A 22,736-nucleotide genomic window follows, 5' to 3' on the forward strand; every position below is an offset into this window, starting at 1 on the left:
CCACCAAGCTTAGAGGGCACCAAGCAACCTTCAGGCCTCCTCCTCCTCCTCCTCCTCCTCCTCCTCCTCCTCCTCCTCCTCCTCCTCCTTTCCCCTTCTCTTTCTTTTCCTCCTCTCCACAAACCCTACTCCTTTCTAGCACTGATGCTGTTACATGAAATGTCTGCAAGAAAACCTCTATGCTCAGAGACCATCAAGCAACAAAACCACCAAGCTTAGAAACCACCACGTAAACCTCCGGCCTCCGCCTCCTGTCCCCTCCTCCTTCTCCTCCCCACAAACCCCACTCGCTCCTAGCACTGATGCTGTTATCTAGTTGGGCCATGAAACGTCTGCAAGAAAACCACCCAGCTCAGAGAGCACCAAGGACCCCACAGTTCAGCCCTGAGCTACGGATATTCTCTTCTATCAATGAACAAGCCAACTGGAAATACATCTATGGGGTATTAAAGAGGGCTAATGGCTGGCCTCTCCCTGCTTCCTTTCTAGGGAGCAGGTACAAAAGGCAAGCAAGGAGGCAGCCTTGAATTCCAGGAAAGGACAAGACTGAAGCTCCATTCAACAACAGATGGGCTTTCCGAAGCGATGACAATTTTAGAAGAAAACATTTGTTGCTTTGTTGAACTTGGTCCCCTTGGTGCTCCCTGAGCTGGGTGGTTTTCTTGCAGACGTTTCATTGCCCAACTAGGTAACATCATCAGTGCTAGAGGAGACTGGGGTTGGCTCACTTTTTATACACTAGTGGCCAGGGCAAGCATTACTGTCCAAAATCCAAACTTAGGCTCTGTCCCTTCTTCCAATTTGGAACACAGCGACACATTTCGTTCATTCTGCCTAGTGCTATTTTTATTCCGCCCTGACTAATCTGATCAAGCCTGTTCATGGCTTATGATTCAAATCTCAATAAGTGTTTTTTTTGTTTTCTTCCCTAACCCAGTTATTTCCAGCCACTTGTTTTGAAGTGTAACTGACAAGCGCCTATGATCTGCATTGTTATCAGCCAGAATTGTTTCATTCAAAATCTATACCTCTCTGAGTGGTCCATCAATATTCCAGCCAGGAAAAAGAAAAAAAAATATGGATGATTTCCCATGAGTTAAATGTAGCAGACATAGACACAGGGATGACCACATCAAAGATGTATGAAGCAAATATCCATGCATCTTATATATGTATGCTTTGTATCAAAATATCTGCAGCATCAATTAATTTTCTTGGATGCGCCGGAGGAAAAAAAAAAGTCTTCCATCAGTCTGGAAGGGATTAATGCCACTGAATTCCTTGGTAATTGTAACTTCCTCTATGGAAAGTGATCGAACTAAAACCATAAACCTCTTAACTGGGTTCATCCTTTCTCAGAAATTAACATTCATTGGGAAAAAGATAGTTTGTAATATGATACATAAACTAAGTAGATATAGAACCAAATAACTGATGTATACCTATATAAATAGATAATCAATGTATAGAAGATGCTACACTTTACAGGGAAAAAATATAACTAAAACTGCGTAGTAAAAAAATGAAAAAATTCCTATCTTAACCTACTTCAAAGGAAAAAGGGAGGGGGCTTTAAAAGGGGGAGGAAGGAAGGAAGGAAGGAAGGAAGGAAGGAAGGAAGGAAGGAAGGAAGGAAGAAGGAAGGAAGAAGGAAGGAAGGAAGGAAGGAAGGAAGGAAGGAAGGAAGGAAGGAAAAAAGGAAAGAAGGAAGGAAGGAAGGAAGGAAGGAAGGAAGGAAGGAAGGAAGGAAGGAAGGAGGGAGGGAGGGAGGGAGGGAGGGAGGGAAGGAAGGAAGGAAGGAAGGAAGGAAGGAAGGAAGGAAGGAAGGAAGGAAGGAAGGAAGCTAAATCAGACTTTAATGAAAACAAAAACAGGATTAAATTTTATCCAGTGCTTAGTTTAAAAGAAAAAAATACAATGAAAGAAAGAAAAAAAATCAGCTATTGAAATTATATAAATTCCTTCAATGCCATCCTAATGAATCATTTTTTTCCCAACAGCAAATTCAAGTGAGATGGTGGAATATCATCTTGTCCAGAACAGATTATTCTACCTGGATACCTTTCCAAAATAAATCCAGATTAAGAAACGGTGTCAGAACCCCCAGAAGATGAACCTATGATCCACTCTCTTGCTGATTCACATGTTGACTGCAGGGTGTTCTTTTCTTGTCAACAAGGAACGAGGCACGTGGGAAATACAGCAAGTGAAAATAACTCGGGCAAAATAAATTTCATCTATGCCGTGTGGGTTATGTAACAGAAATGTCTTTAAAAAGCCACCAGAATCACTCCTAGCCGAGGGCTAAACCTTCTTTTGCATCTCCCTTCAGTGGGACATGAAACAAAGGTAGGGAAACACAATCTGGGATTACATCAAAAGCAAGAATCAGCCAGTCTTTCTTGGTCTTTAACCAGCAACGTTTCTGCATCGTTTTGTTCTTTTCTTCCTTTTGGGGGGGGGGGGTGGTTGAAATTTTTAGCCGTATTTCAGAAGTAAAATAATAGACTTTAAAAAAATTGCATCAACAGAGCGATAGAATCAAGATCACGTAAAGTATTGCTAACGCTTTATAAGGCCTTGGTAAGATGACACTTAGAATCCTGTATCCAGTTTTGATCAGGCACCACAGTATAAAAAAGATGTTGAGACTCTGGAAAGAGTGCAGAGAAGAGCAACAAAGTTGATCAGAGGACTGGGGGCTAAAACATATAAGGAACGGTGGCTGGAAGTGGGTATGTCTAGTAATTTAATGAAGAAAAGGACCAGGGGTGACATGATTTTTAATTTATTTAATTTTAATTTAATAACACTTATATACCGCCCTTCTCCCTGAGGACTCAGGGCGGTTCACAGGGCAGAATAAAATAGCGAATACAAGCAGCCTTCCAGTATCTCAGGGGCTGCCCCAAAGAAGAGGGAGTCAAGCTATTCTCCAAAGCCACTGAAGGCAGGACAAGAAGCAACGGATGGAAGCCAATCAAGGAGAGAAGCAACCTAGAACTAAGGAGAAACTTCCTGACAGTTAGAACAATCAATCAGTGGAACGGCTGGCCTCCAGAAGTTGTGAATGTTCCAATATTGGAAGTTTTTAAGAAGAGACTGGACAACCATTTGTCTGAGGCAAATGGATGGAAACAAATCAAGGAGAGAAGCAACCTGGAACTAACCAGCCTATTTATACTTAAAACAACTGCTAAATTGACCTGAATTAACATTTCAGTACTTAAGGATGCTCCTGACCACACATTATATGGCTTGTGATTGTTGTAAATGCTTCATAACAAATAGCTTCAGCTTCAATGTGTTTAATTTAAAGTATATATACCTTAATTGCTACAGCTCCTTTGCTTGACTGGACAATAAGATAAGTCAACTAAGAAAATAATATGACTCAACACAGACAGAACTTAACAGGATCTACTGCTTGGCTGTTGATTTATTTCTTTAATTCCCATGTGCCAATTTGCAGTGTACAAGTTCCCCAAAGCCAAAATTATAACTCTGGGCAAGAGAGAATAACTTGTGTTCTTTTTTTTCTCCTTTTTTGTATAAAGTTTTATCAGTTTGTAGTATACAATACAATGAAATACAAAAGTAGACAGCGGAAAAGATGGGGAAGGGAAAAGGGAACAGAGAAGTGAGGGGGGGGAAACATCCGACTTCCTTTGGCGCAGCAAGGTAAAGTATCAACTTCAAACCTCGACTTTTTACTTTTACAAAATAATATCAGCACGCCATTTCGATAACGTTAAGTCTATCTAATTGGTAAAACCCAAAATCAAAATTTGAGAGGCTAGGAACTCTGCAAGTCCACTAAAACTTAATCAGATCTCCACATTATCAATCTGGACACATGTTCAGCCGTGCCAGGTATTTTAAATTGGACCTTTCCTCAAATTCAGAGATGCAGGAGTTCATCCGGAGCATTCAATTGTCCCAAAATTAAACCCCCACCCCACGTTATTCCACCTTGACTGCAGCAAATCCCTCTGTTCAACGGCGCTCAGAAAGGGTTGATTTATTCAGCCGAATCGCACCGTCAGAACCAATGAGTTAGTGGACAACGAAGGCACCACAAAATTGCCAGAAGCAGTAGTTAAAAATGTATGTGACCTTTATCTAAAGAATCCCAGATTCTGTAATATCTTACATAGCTAGAGAAGGAAACCTAAGCTATAGCACCTTTTCAATACTTAAGTGAAGACTCAATTCATCCAGGCCAAAAGTATTTTAAAAAGGTTAAATCCTGGCCACTGGACCAACGTTTCTGAGACGTTTCGTTACTCGTCCAAGTAACTTCATCAGTCAAAATAAAGTACAAAAAAAATATTTAGGCAGAGAGTCAGAGAGCCATTAGAATGTACTAACTCTTGTCACACCAACTGAAGGGTTTCTCCCCCAAATGGTCCAGTTGCCATGATTTAACCTTGTTAAGTAGCAATAGCAATAGCACGTAGACTTATATACCACTTCACAGTGCTTAACAGCCCCTCTCTAAGCGGTTTACAAAGTCAGCCTCTTGCCCCCAACAATCCGGGTCCTCATTTTACCGACCTCGGAAGGATGGAAGGCTGAGTCAAACTTGAGCCCAGTCAGGATCGAACTCCAGGCAGTGGGCAGAGTTAGCAATAGCACTAGCACTTAGACTTATATACTGCTTTCACAGTGCTCTACAGCCCTCTCTAAGAGGTTTACAGAGTCAGCGTGTTGCCTCCAACAATCCGGGTCCTCATTTTACCGGCCTCGGAAGGATGGAAGGTTGAGTCAACCTTGAACCGGTTAGGATCGAACTGCTGGCAGTGAACAGTGAATTAACCTACAATGCTGCATCCTAACCACTGGGCCACCTGCTCCTTCACCTTTTGTACTCCGATTGCTGATTATTAGTTCTACAGGTTGGCCGATGAAGGAACCAACCCACCAACGTGAAATCCAGAGCAGCATTTCATTATGGAGGTACTGTTTTATCAGAGAAAGAAGAAAAAAATAAACAAACCCAGTTTTCTGTTATAATCATGTACCTGTGAACCTCAACTTAGCTGGAGGGGGAAATGAACAATGGAAGACAGAGAGAATGTGTAAGTTGTTCCAGGCAGGGCAACAGTGAAGAGACCCTTACTCACTGGATCCTATCAGGTGACACAGTTCTGTTCAGGAGATTTAGAGGATCCCACCCTTATTGGATCTGGATGAATGGAAGGATTACACTGGAGACAGGTGGTCCCAGAAGTAACTCAGGTGGTACCAAAACAAGACCTAATCATCTCCCATGTGGACGAAACCTTCTGTTGTCCAACATCTGATGATGCTTTTGGGTCAAGTAAAGCAGCCCAGACTTGCCTTAGCACAATATGTAAACACAATTATTGCCTTGATGGAAGGAGGCAACAACTTCCTGAATGTAGGAGGACCATTAACAACACTGACCAAGCTACTCTCCTCCCACCTGTCCCACAACATTTTGCCATTTTTTTTTAACGTTAGTCACGGGTTGTCATGTTACCCAATCTGACAAACTCCTGTTGATGTGGTTGCTTTGTAACATTGATGTGGCTTCTTTAAATTGCTCAGTTGACATTCTGCGCAGCGGGGAAAGTTGGGATGCTTGCTTTTTTGTTGTTGTTTTTTTTACTAAACTTATAATCAAATCTTTCAAGAGGTGCAAAGCAGGGTACACCACATACGTACACCCAGCTGAATTCTTTGACAGACAATGTAGCTGACTTCAAAGCATGAAGATATTACACCCTGGACATCAAAGGGAAGAGCAATTATCTGTCTCAGGCTTGTTTCTTCCTTGTCAAGTCATAAATAAAATTCAGCTATTCTCTTTTGTGGTGGAATATCACTCCCGGCATTTCAACAGGTTGAAAACAGGCAAATTATTTACATATGAACTTCTTCCCTGTGCGATAATATCAGCATTTGGCATTAAAATTTAAATAATGTAACAGGATAGCTTCACCTAAATGTCATATGTGTGCTCTAAATGCAGGTTGTAAATACACTTAACAGCTTCACTAATGAAGATGGCATCTAACTACATTTGGAGGTAGGCAGCCAGAGGCACTCCAGGTGCTTTGGACTACAACTCCCATCGTTCCTTGTCCTTGCTCACACTGACTGGGATCTGAACTCCCAAATATTATTAAGGGAACACTACGTGCTCTTCATCTGAGCTAAATTATAGTCACTGAGTCAACAGGAGGAGGAACCTCTCATTTGCTTCTGCTTCTCAAAGCATCCGTGATACCGGGGCAGCTTCTCAGCAGCTGCTCCAAAAGCTCGTCTCAAACAAATGAGCTTAGATATCAACTGTCCCTCTTAGGCTTCCCCAATTGGGGAGGGGCGCACCCTCAAGATGGACAGGTGTCATTCTTCCTACTTGGTGGAAACTCATCAAGGAGAGAAGCAACCTAGAACTAAGAAGAAATTTCCTGACAGCTAGAACAATTCACCAGTGGAACAACCTGCCTCCAGAGTTTATGGGAGCTCCATCACTGGAGGTTTTTAAGGAGAATTGGACAGCCGTTCGTCTGGAAGGGTGTAGGGTCTCCTGACTGAGCATGGGGTTGGACTAGAAGACCTCCAAGGTTTCTTCCAGATTCTATTCTGTTCTGTTCTGTTCTATTCTATTCTGTAATCCTATCCTATCCTATCCTATCCTATCCTATCCTATCCTATCCTATCCTATCCTATTCTATTCTGTAATTCTATTGTATTCTATTCTATTCCACTCCACTTCTCAGCAATTCTTCAGTCTGTATAATTGGATCATGTTCAGGTTGATATAGACCATATAATCTAACAAACCATGATTCAACAAGATTGTGATCGCTGGATGGGTTGCTCAGTCCATTTCGCTCCGAACAGACCGTCCTATCATCTCTTTCAGTACTATTGCACCTGAACGCAATCCTTTCCCACACAAACATATTCCAAATGATACAACAAATAAATAAAAAACCAGTGATGGGAACAAGAATGCCAATCAATGTATCATTGCAATGAACAGTTCCTTCTTCCATTCCAAGTTGGCAGTGGCAGAACAAGTAACACCTGTGTTACCTGTTGAGATTTAGTCATTCATAGTTTGGTAATGCGTGGAACAATTCAAAAAAGGTAGCATTTAAAAGCTAGTCCTTATGAAGCTCCAGGATGAGGTGTCTTCTAATCTAGGAATGGACCTTTTTTTTTGATGGATCAAAGCTACCTAACCCCCATCTCAACAGCTGGAGAACCAACGTTGTGCCACAGCGTCAACAGAATCAGAACAGAGCTGGAAGGGACCTTGGAGTTCATCTAGTCCAACCCCCTACTCAAGCAGGAGAACCTATGCCATTTGAGACAAGTGGCTGTCCAGTCTCTTCTTAAAAACCTCCAGTGATGGGGCATCCACAAGCTCATGAAGGCAAGCTGTTCCACTGGTTAATTGTTCTCACTGTGAGGAAGTTTCTGGAGCTTTGGAAAATAAGTTGACCCCTTCTCCGCTCCATGGTAGCCCCTCAAACACTGGAATACTGCTATAATGTCCCCTTCCCCACTTGTGATCATATGCCGAGGACTACATGCAGATGCAAGATCATATTGAGCCAACAGACTAAACATCTGGAGATAAATCTAATCATGAGCAGCACTTTCTGATTAGACATAATGTTCGCTACAACACATAATGCAGGCAAAGCACCTCTGGGCTGTCTCAAATCAGCAGAGAGCTAAGATGTGAAGCTGTTTTGTTGTTGTTGTTAGTTGCAAAGTTGTGTCCCACCCATCAGAACCCCATGGACAACGTTCCTCCAGGCCTTCCTGTCCTCTACCATCTTCTGGAGTCCATTTAAGCTCACGCCTCCTGCTTCAGTGACTCCATCCAGCCACCTCATTCTCTGTCGTCCCCTTCTTCTCTTGCCCTCAACCTTTCCCAGCATTAGGCTCTTCTCCAGTGAGTCCTTCCTTCTCATTAGGTGGCCAAAGTATTTGAGTTTTAGCTTCAGGATCTGGCCTTCTAAAGAGCAGTCAGGGTTGATCTCCTCTAGGACTGACCAGTTTGATCGCCTTGCAGTCCAAGGGACTCGCAGGAGTCTTCTCCAGCACCACAGTTCAAAGGCCTCAATTCTTTGGCGCTCAGCCTTTCTTATGGTCCAACTTTCACTACCATACATTGCAACTGGAAAGACCATAGCCTTGACTATACGCACTTTTGTTGGCAGGGTGATGTCTCTGCTTTTTAGTGTGCTGTCTAGATTTGCCATGGCTTTCCTCCCCAGGAGCAAGTGTCTTTTAATTTCTTTTAATTTCTTGGCTGCAGTCCCCATCTGTAGTGATCTTGGAGCCCAGGAAAATAAAATTTGTCATTACCTCCATTTCTTCCCCAACTATTTGCCAGCTGTTTTAGGTTGTGCCAATATCAAGGTGCAGCATCTGTTGCTTCCCTCACTCAAGAGGTCAAAGGCTCACTTGGTTGACACAATGGCAGAGAAGAATTTGGATGTAACGGGGGTCTGTGCATGGACTTGTCGCTGTCTGATTCAAGGTTACTCGGATCGGTTTCCCAGGAATGATTGGGGGAAAAATAGTTGTGGCGTGGAATCAATAGTGAAATGAATGAGTCCAGCATTTCACAATTTGCTCTTTAGAAAAGTTTGTGCGTGGGGGTGGGGAGAAATGAAGCATCTGCAAATGCTGGCTTTGGTTAGTCCCTGGAGCATGCAAAGGTTAGCGATGATTGCATTGCCTAAGATCCTTGTTGAAGAAGGATGAGAGAGGCAACTGACAAGCAGCAGCAAAATAAATCATATAACCATATAATTCTGGGAGTTGAAGTCCATGAGTCCTAAAAGAGCCAAGGTTGCTTACCCCTAGTTTAATGAAAAGAAGGACCAGGAGGGACATGATAGCAGACTTCCAATGTCTCAGGGGCTGCCCCAAAGAAGAGGGAGTCAAGCTATTCTCCAAAGTACTTGAAGACAGGACAAGAAGCAACGGATGGAAACCAACCAAAGAGAGAAGCAACCTAGAACTAAGGAGAAATTGCCTGACAGTGAGGACAATTAACCAGTGGAACAGCTTGCCTCCAGAAGCTCCAACACTGGAAGTTTTTAAGAAGAGACTGGACAGCCATTTGTCTAAAATGGTATAGGGTTTCCTGCCTGAGCAGGGGGTTGGACTAGATGACCTCCAAGGATCCAATCACTTTCTGGAGGAAAGAAAATTAGATTTCTTTTAGAACGTTCTCTTTCAGCGAAGCTCTTTCTAAGTATTCCAAATTCTCCACAAAGGCCTGCTTATCACATGCCAAATCTGGGCTGCAGGCTACCCATTTCAAGTTGTTTTTTCTAGAAAAAGAGGAGGCGTTGGATATTCTATACGTACAGTTCCTAAATATTCCTCATTCGAGAACTTGCAGACCTGGGTGCCTTGCCTCTTTGGCGGGCTGACTCTTTGTTCTTGTTTTCCAGGAAATTATCTGCGCTAGAGATGGAATGAGTACCACTTTTTCATCTCTCAGTCTGGGTAATGCATTGCACACAAGAGGCATAATAAAACCAGAAAGAAAGAAAAACAGCAACAACAATAAAAAGGCAACTCTCTCAAATAGGTAATCTGGGAAGAACTCTGATCTGCTGGATTTAACTAGTGGAAGAACAATGCCCTAGTTCTCACTGAGGCAGGAAACATTGCATATCTTTTCTGCCACAAGGAAAAAGCAAGTCTAGGCACACTTCATTCCTTAAAGCCTAATAGGATTAAACAGAGTGGAGTCATCCCTGCATAGAACTACATGCAAAGGAGATTCACACATCACCTTAAACCAAGGTGCAATTGTTATTTTGTTTTTTGTTTTTAAATGCAGCTGGCTAGGTGCACACTATCCAAAAGAAAACCGCTGGGCTGCAGTGCTACCTTTTGCCAAAGCTGGCTGGGAAATTCTTGCAGTTGAAGTCTACGCATCTTCAAAAGGTTACAGTGGGGAAACACCGATCTGGGTTGAGTTTTGGTCATTTCAGAAGAATTTGAGAAAATAGGGCAGGGAGAAAAGTTAACCCCCAAAATTGTCAAGCTTTCGGGGTCTTCAATCAGAGTGACTTGAACGCAATGTTGCTATCTCCTAGAAATACGAGAGTCCCTATTTCAGACTGAGTCTAATCTTGCTTTTAGTTGGGCAGAGAGCAGATCTCCAAATTTTCAACACAGACAAAAAAAGAGGACACCGAGCTTGTAACACTGTGCTATAAAACCTTGTTGACGATCAGGTCGCTGTAATGAGAAGCTGACTTTTACAACTGTTACTCTTCATTGCTTCATCACGCATCCGGTAAGGCACACTGAATAATTATGAGCTTAAAAGAGGGGGGGGAAAATCTAACCCTAAACTCAACCAACTTCAATACAGAATTGGAGGCGCCTCCAAAGAAAATCTTGAAAACGATTAGGAAACGTCAACAGATCCTCGCATAGTCCTGAAAATCCCTCAACCATCCTAAGTAGTAAACTTCAACCATGTCTGGGACTTCTCAGTTCATTTTATTTTGGACGCAAAGGACCACTTAGCCAAAGAGATGGCATAACTGTTACAGATTGACTTCTTAATCAATGTTGAGGGAACGAAGCTAGCGTTAGAACCGTCATTAAAAAGGCCACGTCAAAGGACGTTCTTCTTGCATCAACTCAGAAAGCTCAGATTTATTTATTTATTTATTTATTTGCCCAAGGAACTGACAGAGGAATTACGGAGCCTGTCATTTGTACCTCAATAACTGTCTGGTTTGGCACATCAGCCAAACAGGACAGGTACGAATTTCAAAGGAGAGTTAGGACTGTACGGAAAAAAACAAAACAGTTGCAACCAGCCTGCCTTCCACTGAGGACCTGTATATTGCATGAACTGAGAAACAACAGACCCCCCCCCTCACATCCTGGACATAATTTGTTTTAATTTAAGATGATGATGCTACAGAACATCGCATACCAAAATAACTAGACTCAAAGACAGTTCCCTCCCCACCCCACCCCATGCCAATACTCTGCCATTCCCACAGCAATCTCTCTTAGGCCTAAGAAATTTACCCATGTTGTAGGCTGTATTGCTATTTCTCATCTTTCTATCTTTCCTACTCTCTCCTCCTATTGGCAACTTATGAGTTATCGCTTGTTGTTTTGCGTCTTATGATTAATGATTGTAACTATGACTTATGACCTATCACTTTGTTGTTGGTATGTAAACTAAGCTCGTGTGTGCCAAAGACAAATTCCCTGTGTGTCCAGTCACACTTGGCCAATAAAGAATGCTATTCTATTCTATTTTAGTGGTGATCTCAGATCGAACCGCTTGACAACTAGAGGGCTGAAGTGATCTCAGGAGAGTGTTAAAGAATAAAGATGGTGGATGCATCTATCAAACTCCTTTTTATGGGTGTCCTTGTGAACATTGAAAGCAATTCACCTTTGTGTCGTCAAGGTCACCATCGTAGCTTTTTTGACCATCCCTTCCCGCAGATGCTTCTCACTTAGCAATGTCTTTTACCAACTTCTGCTGGTCACCAATGGTGGCTGTGGCCAACTGGTCAGTGTCTAGGAACAATCACCAAACTCTGGTAAGTTCCAAGCAAACTTTGTGGTTTCCAGAAGTTGTATTTGTTTTGGGAAACCTGAAAAAGGATAGGGGGACAATTGGGCACAATAATAGATAGGGCTGGGGTCTTGAGTTTTGTTGTTGTTTTTAAGGGATCCAGACCTAATTTGTCCTAGCCTTAGGAGGTGGTAATATCTAGCTGACCTTGGATGATTTCAAGAATTAGCAGAGTTGGCTCTAGTTAATATTTTTATGAAGTCCAACTGGGAATTATAAAGCTGCTGGGAAGACTAGGAATGTTTGAAAAATGATTTCAAAATTCAGCCATTTCGAAATTCTACCAAGAAAGCTGCAGTCTCAAGGAACTGCATTTTGAAACTCTTCTGCCAAAATTCTTAACCGAATATCTTCTTTATCCAAATAAAAGAGAGGACCTTTTAAATCTTGTATCCTGTATTCTTATTTTTATTGCCCTGTACACCGCCCTGAGTCCTTCGGGAGAAGGGTGGTATATAAATCAAATAAATAAATAAATAAATAAATGCCCTACAGAACATCCATTACGTTGGCTTTAATAACGTATATCGTCTTTTACTGAAGTTATCCAACTTGCTTAAAATTCACTGCCTATTATCTTCTCTGTAATCTGTTGGTCTATACCAGGGGTCGGCAACCTCGGCTCTTTTATGACTCGTGGACTTCAACTCCCAGAATTCCTGAGCCAGCTATGCTGGCTCAGGAATTCTGGGAGTTGAAGTCCACGAGTCATAAAAGAGCCGAGGTTGCCGACCCCTGGTCTATACTGTACACTGATGGTGCAATTATGACCTATCAATAAAGAATTAATTATAACACTACAGATTTTCAAAACCCAATCTGTCTTTGTAGATCACTGAAACGGTTTCACAACCTCTCAGTGGGAAAAAGGAAAAGCTTGTTCCTTGTATAATGTGTTGTTGTTTTTAAAAAAAAATCAATGCAGTTTTTTCCTTCCCTGTAGCTTTGTCTGAAACTTGTTTTCACTGATTTTATGATTAGAGCTTAGATACCAAATACTCTAAAGCTGAAATTTAAATAAGTTTTTCCACCACAGGTATGTGTACCTTCTTAGATTAAGTGCAACTGAGTTCAGTGTAGTTCACTCTGAACAGTCTACTGTGCTTCTTACCTCCGAGTAAGCATGTATAAGATTATACTTAGTTGATTAACCGGTAGGTTAAACAGCTTTTTAATAAAAAAAAAATTAGCTAGGCAATAGGGAGAAGAGAATCATGATTTTAAACTAAAATGCTAGGAACAATTTATGTAAAAAAAAAACCCATCCTAATGAACAGACTTTTTGTTGTATTACAATTTTGTATTTCTTCCAGTTTCAAGAGGCCCTGGCATTTTATTTTCTGTTGCATGCAGTGCAGAATGCCTCTCCTAAAAGAATATCTGCTATGTAACATTTATGCATCATGTAAAACAAGGTTTGTGTGTGTGTGTTGCAGGAAACAAAATGTGGCTGGCAACAGAACTGATTTTTCCATATGCAAATTCATCCAGGCTTAGCTGGTTTAAATTCATCAAAGCAACTAACATTCCAACAATTAGGGTAAACCCTACAATAAACCCCAAGACTGGGTGAAAAATAAACTCATCAGTTAGGATCAGCTACTCCAGGTATACAAGGACTATCTGTTTCTTAGGTGTTTTTTTTTTAAAAAAAACCACGCACACACAAGCAAACAGGTGGACTTGTGACATTTCAAAGTCTGAACACATGGAACATCTTGTCTCATTAATTAGATCAAAGCTGCCTTCCCTTTGCAAGGCAAAATAAATCCCTTGTAATTAATATTACCCTCCCTTCTTAGCAGAGGCACCATTCCCAGGACAGTTTAAAGACCCCGTCACTTATTCCGATGAAGTTTATTTATTAAATTTATATGCCATACAGCTTGAGGTTCGAGCCAACACTACAGTTCTACAGAGTAACGTTTGTAAAAAAAATACCCTTCCAAAATACCATTTTTCTTATAAAAGGGAAGGTGACCCCTGGCTGACCACAATTCTCAGCCAGCCTTCGTCACCAGCTTCACTGAAGCAAAAGTCATGGCAGATAATCCTTGACATACAACAGGCAATTAGTGCCTGTTTGAAATTACAATGTCCCTTAAAAAAAAAGTGACATGATCATTTTTTGTACTTAGGACAAGTTGCAGCATCCCCGGGGTCATGTGACCGGAATTGAGAGGCTTGGCAACTGACTCAGGGCTACGACGGTCGTAGTGTCCTGGGGTACGTGATCCCCTTTGGCGACCTTCAAAGACAATTCAGATTCACTTAGCAACTGTGTTACTAACTTGATAATTGCAGTGATTCACTTAACATCTGTGTCAGGAATGGTCTTAAAATGGGGCAAAATTCACTTAACGACCGCCTGGCTCAGCAACATAAACTTTGGCCTCAAATGTGGTCGTACTTTTGGTGGGGCCCACCAAAGCATCCTTTTTATTTTTAGTAATTAGTAATAATAAAGTTGGAAGGGACCTTGGAGGTCATCTAGTCCAACCCCCTGCTCAGGCAGGAAACCCTGTACCATTTCAGATTCCCTCCTTTCCGATTCCCTCCAGGCCTTCCTCCCCACTTATGGTGCCTTCAGACGTGCAACTCTGACGGACGGCTCTTGATCTGACACTCTTGAACAGTGGAATGTCATATTAAGGGATGGCTGCCCGGGCAAGATGGCGGTTAGGACGACATCCCGTTGAGTCAGCTGCTCACAGCTTCACCACATGCTCTGAACACCACCCAGGGGGAAGAAGAAAAAAAAATCAATCGACAATTTTGGCCAGCCAATAATCCGCGAGGTAATTGGTTCAATTCCATGCACACCGTGTGCTCCCAACAAGTTCCTCTTCCAGCTGGAAGGATGACACCTATTTAAAGCTTCCAGCGGTTTGGTGTTTACAAACTGGTTGTAACAGGAGGCTGGGAGCACTGATTTTTTTTTATCCTAGCGTCTACCTGTAGAGGGACAGGTAGCTCCAAGGGTCAAGGCAGAACATCCTAATGAATTCCTTTCCATAAATCTCAGCCTAAAGCCAATCAGGAGAGGAGAGTAGACAATCCAAGGCATTCTTTTAACATCTTTCGTGGTCTCCAACATCTCCTAAAAAAAGCTCAGAATCGCTTCCCTCATTTGTTCGTACAAAACTCTCAAAGAAGAAGCACAGGGCAGGGCATCCGTTGTTCTTCACCATGATGTTTCGCTTCTAAGTTCAGATCAGATCCAGAATGAGAATCTACCTGGGAAAGCATCTCCAAACCCCTTTCCCCCCACCCCCACCCCCCCCATTATCCCTCCCAATCTACCTAAGAATATCTCACGCTGTTTGACCAGTCGGATGAATTCAGATTTGATTTATTTCTGGATTCCTTATGCAAGGCATCCCTAGAAATCCCTCAGGTTTCTTTCGGTAGGAAATAGCTGAAGGCTTCAGAGGAGAACCACTAAATTACTCATATTTGCATCCTGGACAAGAATTTATTTGGGAGGAGTTCTCCGCGTGGAAAATAGCCACTATAGAAGCATCAAGAAACCACCTTACATTGATGATTGTCTACAGAGTTGTTTGTGGAGATTTGCAATCATCCAGGTTGTCCCAAAGGTGCTTTCCCACCCCCACCCCAAAAGAGGCAACTAGTCTTTCTTGGTTGTTGTTTTTCTTCTTCTTCTTTGAAAACGTTTCACTTCTCATCCAAGGAAGTTCTGAAGTTAGAACTGAAGAAGCTTCTGGGTTGAGAAGCGAAAGGTTTTCAAAGGAAAAAAAAAAGAAACCAAGAAAGTCCAGTTGTCTTTTTGGGGGGGTGGGAGGTGGGGGGGGAAAGCGCTTTGGGGACATTTGAGCGGGTTGGTTTTCGCTTTCCCAAAGGAACCTTCCAAAGCCACCTGCTCGCCACGAAGGACCCACCTGCCTTACCTGGCATCTCCAGCGTCGGCCGAGCGGTGCAAAGATCCACGATCCCAGGGATGACTTCGGGGCCAGGAGGAGGAGGAGGAGGAGGAGGAGGAGGAGGAGAGGCTGAAAATCCGCTTCGCCAAAAAAGAGGGGGAAAGACCAAAAAAAAGGCGTCCCGAAGCTTCCAGCCGGACCTTAGTGGGCTTCTGCCTTAGGGAGACGGGCCATCCAGGGCGGGAGCCTCCGACGCCGAGCCCAGCTCCGTGGAAAGCCAACGGACCATCCTTACTTCCCTCCGGCTTCCCCAGTGAGACAAGCCAAACCCCCAAAGCGAGACAACTCCGAAGGACCGAACGAAGGAAGAAAAAGCAAAAACGGAAGCCCCAAAGCCAACCAAATTCAACAGGAGCCCAAGACTTCGGGAAAAGAAGGTCCGGGAAGGGGCAGAAGCCAGCAGATGCCCGCGCAGCGCCAAGAGCCGCCACCGGCTTGAGAAGCTCGCAGCGGCCGCGCGCGATCTGCCCCGACGGGTTGTGTAACTCCGCCAAGCGCGGCTGGAGTTAGCCCTCCTCCTCCTCCTCCTCCTCCTCCTCCTGTCCTCCTCCTCCCTCCCTCCCTCCCTCCCTCTCGAGGCATCCCCGCCCGGGCAGGCGGAGGCGCGGACACGCGGGCGGGAGCGCGCACCGGCGGACTCAAGGAGAACTTCATCCTGCGGGACTCCGGGGCGCGCGGAGAGAGCCTGGCGCGGCCCCGCGAAAAGAAGCCCGGACGGGGCTGGAGGCGGGGAGGGGAGGGAAGAGGGGGGGCGCTGCTGCTGCTCGGGGAGGGGAGGGACTGGGGAAAGGGAGGGCCGGGCGCGTCCTTCGGGCTTGCCAGGGCGCCCGCGCGCGTTCCCGTCCGCGCTGGGGCGCCTGGCACGGAAAGTAGGTCAGCTCCACGCGAACGGAGCTGGCCGGCCGAGCGAGCGAGCGCTTGGGAAGGAGGGAGGGAGGGAGGCGCGCAGGGGAGGCTGCGTCTTGGCGGAGGGGGGGGCGGGCGAGGGGCTTCCATCGGGGAGACCCCCGCGCTGGAGGAAAGGGGGAAAGGACAGGTGGGCTCGCCCTGCGGGGGGTGCCGGGCTCAAGCAGCCGCCTGCCAGCCAGTCCAGCATCCGGAGGGATGCCAGCGCGCCAAGTGGCTGGCCTAAGGTGACCCGGCTGGTTTTGTGCCCAAGACCAGACTAGAAGCCACCGCCCCCGTGCAAAGGAGCGCGATCTAATAATAATAATAATAATAATAATAATAATAATAATAATAATAATAATAATAATAATAATAATAATAATAAGTTGGAAGGGACCTTGGAGGTCATCTAGTCCAACCCCTTGCTCAGGCAGGAAACCCTATACCATTTCAGGCAAATGGCTGGCCAGTCTCTTCTTTAAAAACTTACAGAGTTGGAGCCTTCACCGCTTCCGGAGGCAGGTGGTTCCACTGGTTAATTGTTCTCACTGTCAGGAAGTTTCTCCTTAGTTCCAGGTTGCTTCTCTCCTAGATTAGTTTCCATCTGTTGTTTCTTGTCCTGCCTTCAGGCGCTTTGGAGAAGACCTGGACCCCTCTCTTTTTTTGTGGGAGCCCCTCAAATACTGGAACACTGCTATCGTCCCCCCCACCTCCGCAGTCCTTCTTTTCTCTACGACTGGCCATACCCAATTCTTGCAACTGTTTTCATGGGTTTTTGTCTCCAGGCCTTCAATCATCTTAGTTGCTTTTCTCTGCAATTCTTCCAAAGTCTCAACATCTTTTTTTGTAATGTAACGTCTTTTTTTTGTAGCACAGTGCATGCTTTTGATGGTGCCTATCTCTCAGGTTTAGTTGTGGGAGGAAAGCTTTCAAAGCAAACTCAGCCTGCTTCCATCTCCTTAAAAACCAACGAATTTTTGGTTTGGATTTGATTTTTCTATCCATGGTAATGTGCCCCCTTAATATCCTCTTCAGCTAGAGCTTCTGTTTACAGGAAGCATATTTAGGACATGTTAATTAAAAGCTTGGTCCCGACTACCTGTTTTAAAAATGGGAGTCCCCAGAACAGACTAAATCAATGTTTTTTAAACTTGGGAACTTGAAGATGTGTGGAATTCAACTCCCAGAATTTTCAAAATTCCCAAGTTTGAAAAACACTGGACATCATCTAAAAACTGTGTTCATTTCCTATGGGGCATTTTGTCCAGGAGGCACAAAGAAAATAATTCATTATTTATTTTCGACTGCCATTCTGTGTATTGTGATCCATAAAAGATCAATCCAGCTGCTTCCTTTTGAAATAGAGTAACATTTGCAAAGGGAAAACAACTCATTTTTGTGACTTCAATGATTGTGCGAAAGAGACAATTTCACAGGTTTGCTTCTAGAAACCCTTGTCCTCTTGGGCATCTTTAAAATATATCAGCTGAAGAAAAATATCCCTACCGAGGCTCCATCAGCCTGTTTGGTAAACTCCAGTAAAAAAAAAAAAAGAAAGAAATTGAAAATATCAACACAGCACATTGAAAATAAACCGTCCAGGAAAAAGATGCAAAGTTATTAAGCAGGCAGAGAAACATCCAACTAAAAGCCAGCATTATTTCAGAGCTGGCTTTGAAACGGATGTTTGTGTTGAAGGTGTAAAATCAGGACAGCTTGTTTTCAAAATGAAGGCCTAGCAGTGGGGTGAGCTAAGGGCAGGATAAAAACTAAATTTTGTTGACTTGAATTTGCATTGTGTCTGTGTGTGTGGGCGCGCATGTGTGCATGTTTGTACAGTGTGTGTGCGTGTATTTGTGTGTGTGTGTGAGACGTTTCTTAAGTGGGTTTTGCCCCATTTTACGAGCAGGGGGTTGGACTAGATGACCTCCAAGGTACCTTCTAACTCTGTGATTCTGTTAATTCTCTGGGAAATGCATCTTGCTTTTCCATTCATGAGATCACTCTCTGCCTCTCCTCCCTGCACTTAGTTACAAAAGGCTGTGGAGCAAATTGCTGGCTTCTTGCCATGAATCAAGCTTCAGTTCAAAGTGCCACTTCCATTCACGGCATGCTTTGCAACAAAGTTTTACACATAATGATGGATCCATCTGGTGATATGTCCAATTGCAGGCAATTTCTCTCCCCAAGGGCCCTCTTTTAAGGAAGCACCGTTCCCAAGGGATGCCGTCTTAACCATTTATGGAGATAATCTCATTTTGGGAGAGACAAATATAAATTGTGTGTCAAAACCACATTTACAGAAGGTGCAAAATAACAGAAAAGAGAGACGTGGTAGCTAATGGGTTGCATTTTTATTGTGCAGGCTACATGTTGTGATGCCCGGTGGAAATTTGCAAACAGTTCTTCACAGCCGCAGAGAAATGGGAGCAGATTTAGAATTTCATAGATACGATACGCCCAAAAGAATACATTAGAAAATAGAACAGATTTTTAGAAGCTCGGCTTCCGATCAGAGGAACACTAACACAGACCCAGAGATTGGTCCTTGTATCTTCCTATTAGTAATTTTGGCAGATCATAAGAGTTTGGAGAGAACGCCATGGATAGCAAAGAAAATAAACTGATGAATTACTGAACATGTATGTTAACATATGTGCAGATATAGAAGTGTATACTTGTCGTCAATAGTTTTTCCCCCCAATATCTTATTACCAATAGTTTTTCATACATAAAATGAAAAAGAACAATTAAATGAACAATTTATGAGACTCTAGAAAGAGTGCAGAGAAGAGCAACAAAGATGATTAGGGGACTGGAGGCTAAAACATATAAGTAACAGTTGCTGGAATTGGGTGTGCATATATAGGGGTAACATGATAGCAGTCTTCCAATATCTCAGGGGCTGCCACAAAGAAGAGAGGGGTCAACCTATGTTTTGGTTTGGAATGGTATAGGGCTTCCTGCCTGAGCAGGGGGTTGGACTAGAAGACCTCCAACCGTCATGTTGTTATATTCCACTTCCTTGGTTCAGTGAAAAAGCTCATGGTGTTTCTAAAACTACTCTGTCAATACATTTATTCTACAATAAAAGGAATAACTAGACCAAAGATACTTTATTTACCCTAATAAAATTGACCTTGAGCTTAAGACAATCTCCCCTTAGAGAAGATAGGCAGGAAAAAAAATCTTGCAGGATTTCTTTCTCGGTGGAGTAATTTAAAAATAAATAAAGGTCTTGCATAAATGACCTTCAAAACTCCACCACAAATTGATGAATTTAAAAGTAAATTATCTAGAGGCAAATAGAGCTGGGAGGGGGGGGAAAGCTCCTTTTCATAATAAGCTCATTAAGCCTTTTCCAAGAAACCCCATCCCAGCTATGTTTTTCAGTGCAGAATGATTTTGTACTTTAAAAAAAAAAAGACTATCTAAGATCTCTCTGCCAACGTCACAGCCGTATCTTCCCAACTGCACAAAAACCTCAGTAAATATCCAGCAAGCCTGACTGCATTTAGAGAAACTATTCGTGCACAAGATGTTGAGACTCTGGAAAGAGTGGAGAGAAGAGCAACAAAGATGATCAGGGAGCTGAAGGCTAAAACACATAAAGAACGGTTGCTGGAAGGACTGGGGGGGGGTGTGACATGATAGCAGCGCTCCAGTATTTGAGGGGCTGCCCCAAAGAAGAGGGGGACAACCTATGTTTTAAAGCACCCGAAGGCAGGACGAGAAGCAACGGATGGAAACTGAACAAGGAGAGAAGCAACCTAGAACTAAGGAGACATTTCCTGAGAGTCAGAACAGTTAACCAGTGGAACTCCTTGCCTCCAGAGTTTGTGGGTGCTCAAAAACTGAAAGTTTTTACGAAGAGATTGGACAGCCCTTTGTCTGAAATGGTATAGGGTTTTCCTGCCGTAGCAGGAGGTTGGACTAGAAGACCTCCAAGGTCCCTTCCACCTCTGTTATTCTGCATTTATTTTTATATATATTTTTTTTGTTCAGGAAAAAAAGCAGGTTGCAATTGGACCCCATTAGCTATTCTAGTGAAAGCTGCCTCTTTTATTTAAATATTGAACTGGGGGTTGGAGGGGGAGAGAAAAACCACATTATGCGGCTGCTTAAAGAGCATGCCGTTCCAAGTGATGGCATCTGAAGGTCACCGATGAAGGAAGAGAAATTCCCTTCCGTCATCAAGCAGCGTTTCCCTATGAACGACAACAAAGCTCCTGTTTTCATAGCAGATTCACGTCAACTCCCGCCCCGCCCCGCCCCCCTCCCGCACACTCAATTAGCATCTTTTTCTCTGGTGCCAAAGTCCCGGTAATTTTTTTTATCAATCTTCTTTTGTTCTCTGAGAAAGTTTTATAGGCATCTCTCCACCTAAACAGGAATTTCAAGACCAACTTTATTGTTCAGGGCTAGTTTAAGATAGGGAGGGCCCCGGCTTGGAATAAAATCAAATTTAATTTTCAGAGTTATAATTATGGGTTGCTATGACCTCTTGCTGCTCATAAACCCCTCCCCTTTTGCAAAGAGGTGGATTCGCTTTTTCTACTTATGGGGAAAAAAATACGGGGGGGGTTTCCTCAGCTTAACGGCCATAATTGACACACACACACCCAATTTCTGTTGCTCAGTGAGACATTTGTTAAGTGAGTTTTGCCCCATTTTATGACCTTTCTTGACCCAGTCGTTAAGCAAAACCACTGCAGTTGTTAAATTAGTAATGCAGTTGAGTGAATTTGTCTTCCCTATTGACTTCTCGTCAGAAGGTCATAAAACGAGGATCACATGATGAGAGATGCTGCAACCGTCGTAAATATGAGTCTGTTGCCGAGAATCCGAATTTTGATCACGCGATGAGGGGGAACGCTGCAAGGCTTGTGTGAAAAGCGGTCATAAATTCCTTTTTTCAGCGATGTCGTCACTTTGAATGGTCGCTAAACGAACTCTTGGAAGTCAGGGACTACCGGTGTGTACGTTTTATTGCAAACGGTTTATGGTTAACATCCTGCGCAATGTGGTACGTTGCTTACAGCTTTCTATGTTTCTGCACTCTCTGTTTTATTTTATGCAGTGGGTACCCTAAATGACAAGATCCTTTCCATTTTGCCTTGGGCCACAAGCAGCTCCAAAAAGCAAGCAGGAGCTTTTCTCTCCAACTCGGATCCGCGGGGGGGGGGGAATTCCTTGACTTACAACTCTTCGTTTCCTGTTTACCGACCGTTCGAACGTAGACTTGAGAAAAAGGACTGATTCCCACTCCTTGCACTTGCAACAATCAACATCACCGTTGAACAGAAGCAAACTGGGAAAATGCGTCAAGTGGAAGGTAAGATTTTTTTTTAAAAAAAAAAAAGATTTTGCCCCCCTGTTTATACTGTAGAATTGACACTATTATAAGGGACTAATCTTAGATAATAGTAACCAGGCAACCTTCATGTTCATTTATTAAAAAAATATATTGTTTATTTAAAATAGTTATTAATCTGTCCATATGTTTTACAAAAGCTACACAAAATGGGTATTGGAGGGGGGGGGGAGGAAGATAAAAGCATTCCCACAATTAGAAAAGGAACGGCGAGCATTAGAAAAATAATTAATCCAATTAGCAAGCCCCAAATCCCGCGGGAACAAAGTCTCCTGTGACAAACTGTCATCAGGGAGCGGTGCCAAATACTTCTCCCTTGGCAGGGAGTTCCACCGACCAGGTGTGGCTGCAGGTAAGAAGAATTCCTACCTGAGCTCTATATTCTGGGATGTGTAGCCAGCCCACTTGTCAGGGGGCTAAAACATGACTGGTGCCCAAAGACCTGAATCTGCTGCTCCAAAGCCAAAGACCTTTGATCTTCTCCAATCACAGAGGCTTGGTGGGGCGTTGAAATCAGAAGAAGAAGAAGAAGAAGAAGAAGAAGAAGAAGAAGAAGAAGAAGAAGAAGAAGAAGAAGAAGAAGAAGAAGAAGAAGAAGAAGAAGAAGAAGAAGAAGAAGAAGAAAGAAGAAGAAGAAGAAGAAAAAGAAGAAGAAGAAGAAGAAGAAGAAGAAGAAGAAGAAGAAGAAGAAGAAGAAGAAGAAGAAGAAGAAGAAGAAGAACTTGCCAAACTTGTTTGATCAGAAACCCCAGCAAGTCTGAAGAAGAAAAGAGAAATAACAGCTACACTTTCTTCAAGGTGGTGCCCTGGGACATGGGCTAAGTTGTAGAGCCATCGTCATGGTACATTTGGACAGCCTTGCCAAGCACCTTAACCTACATGTTGAGCTGAGTGAGTAGGC

The 22,736-nt window shown here is 43.3% G+C and overlaps 1 protein-coding gene across 1 annotated transcript in view; it reads right to left on the reverse strand.

The window, feature by feature from the left end:
• Window positions 1–16,044, reverse strand: part of PASD1 (PAS domain containing repressor 1) — a 50,482-nt gene extending 34,438 nt beyond the window's left edge. The window contains exon 1 of the mRNA XM_083372018.1: window positions 15,541–16,044. The gene's annotated coding sequence lies outside the window, so the exon portion shown is untranslated. The remainder of the gene's footprint in view (window positions 1–15,540) is intronic.
• Window positions 16,045–22,736: the final 6,692 nt, after the last annotated feature.

This window comes from Vipera ursinii, assembly GCF_947247035.1.
Source record: "Vipera ursinii genome assembly, chromosome: 12".
In the NCBI taxonomy this organism is placed as follows: domain Eukaryota; kingdom Metazoa; phylum Chordata; class Lepidosauria; order Squamata; family Viperidae; genus Vipera; species Vipera ursinii.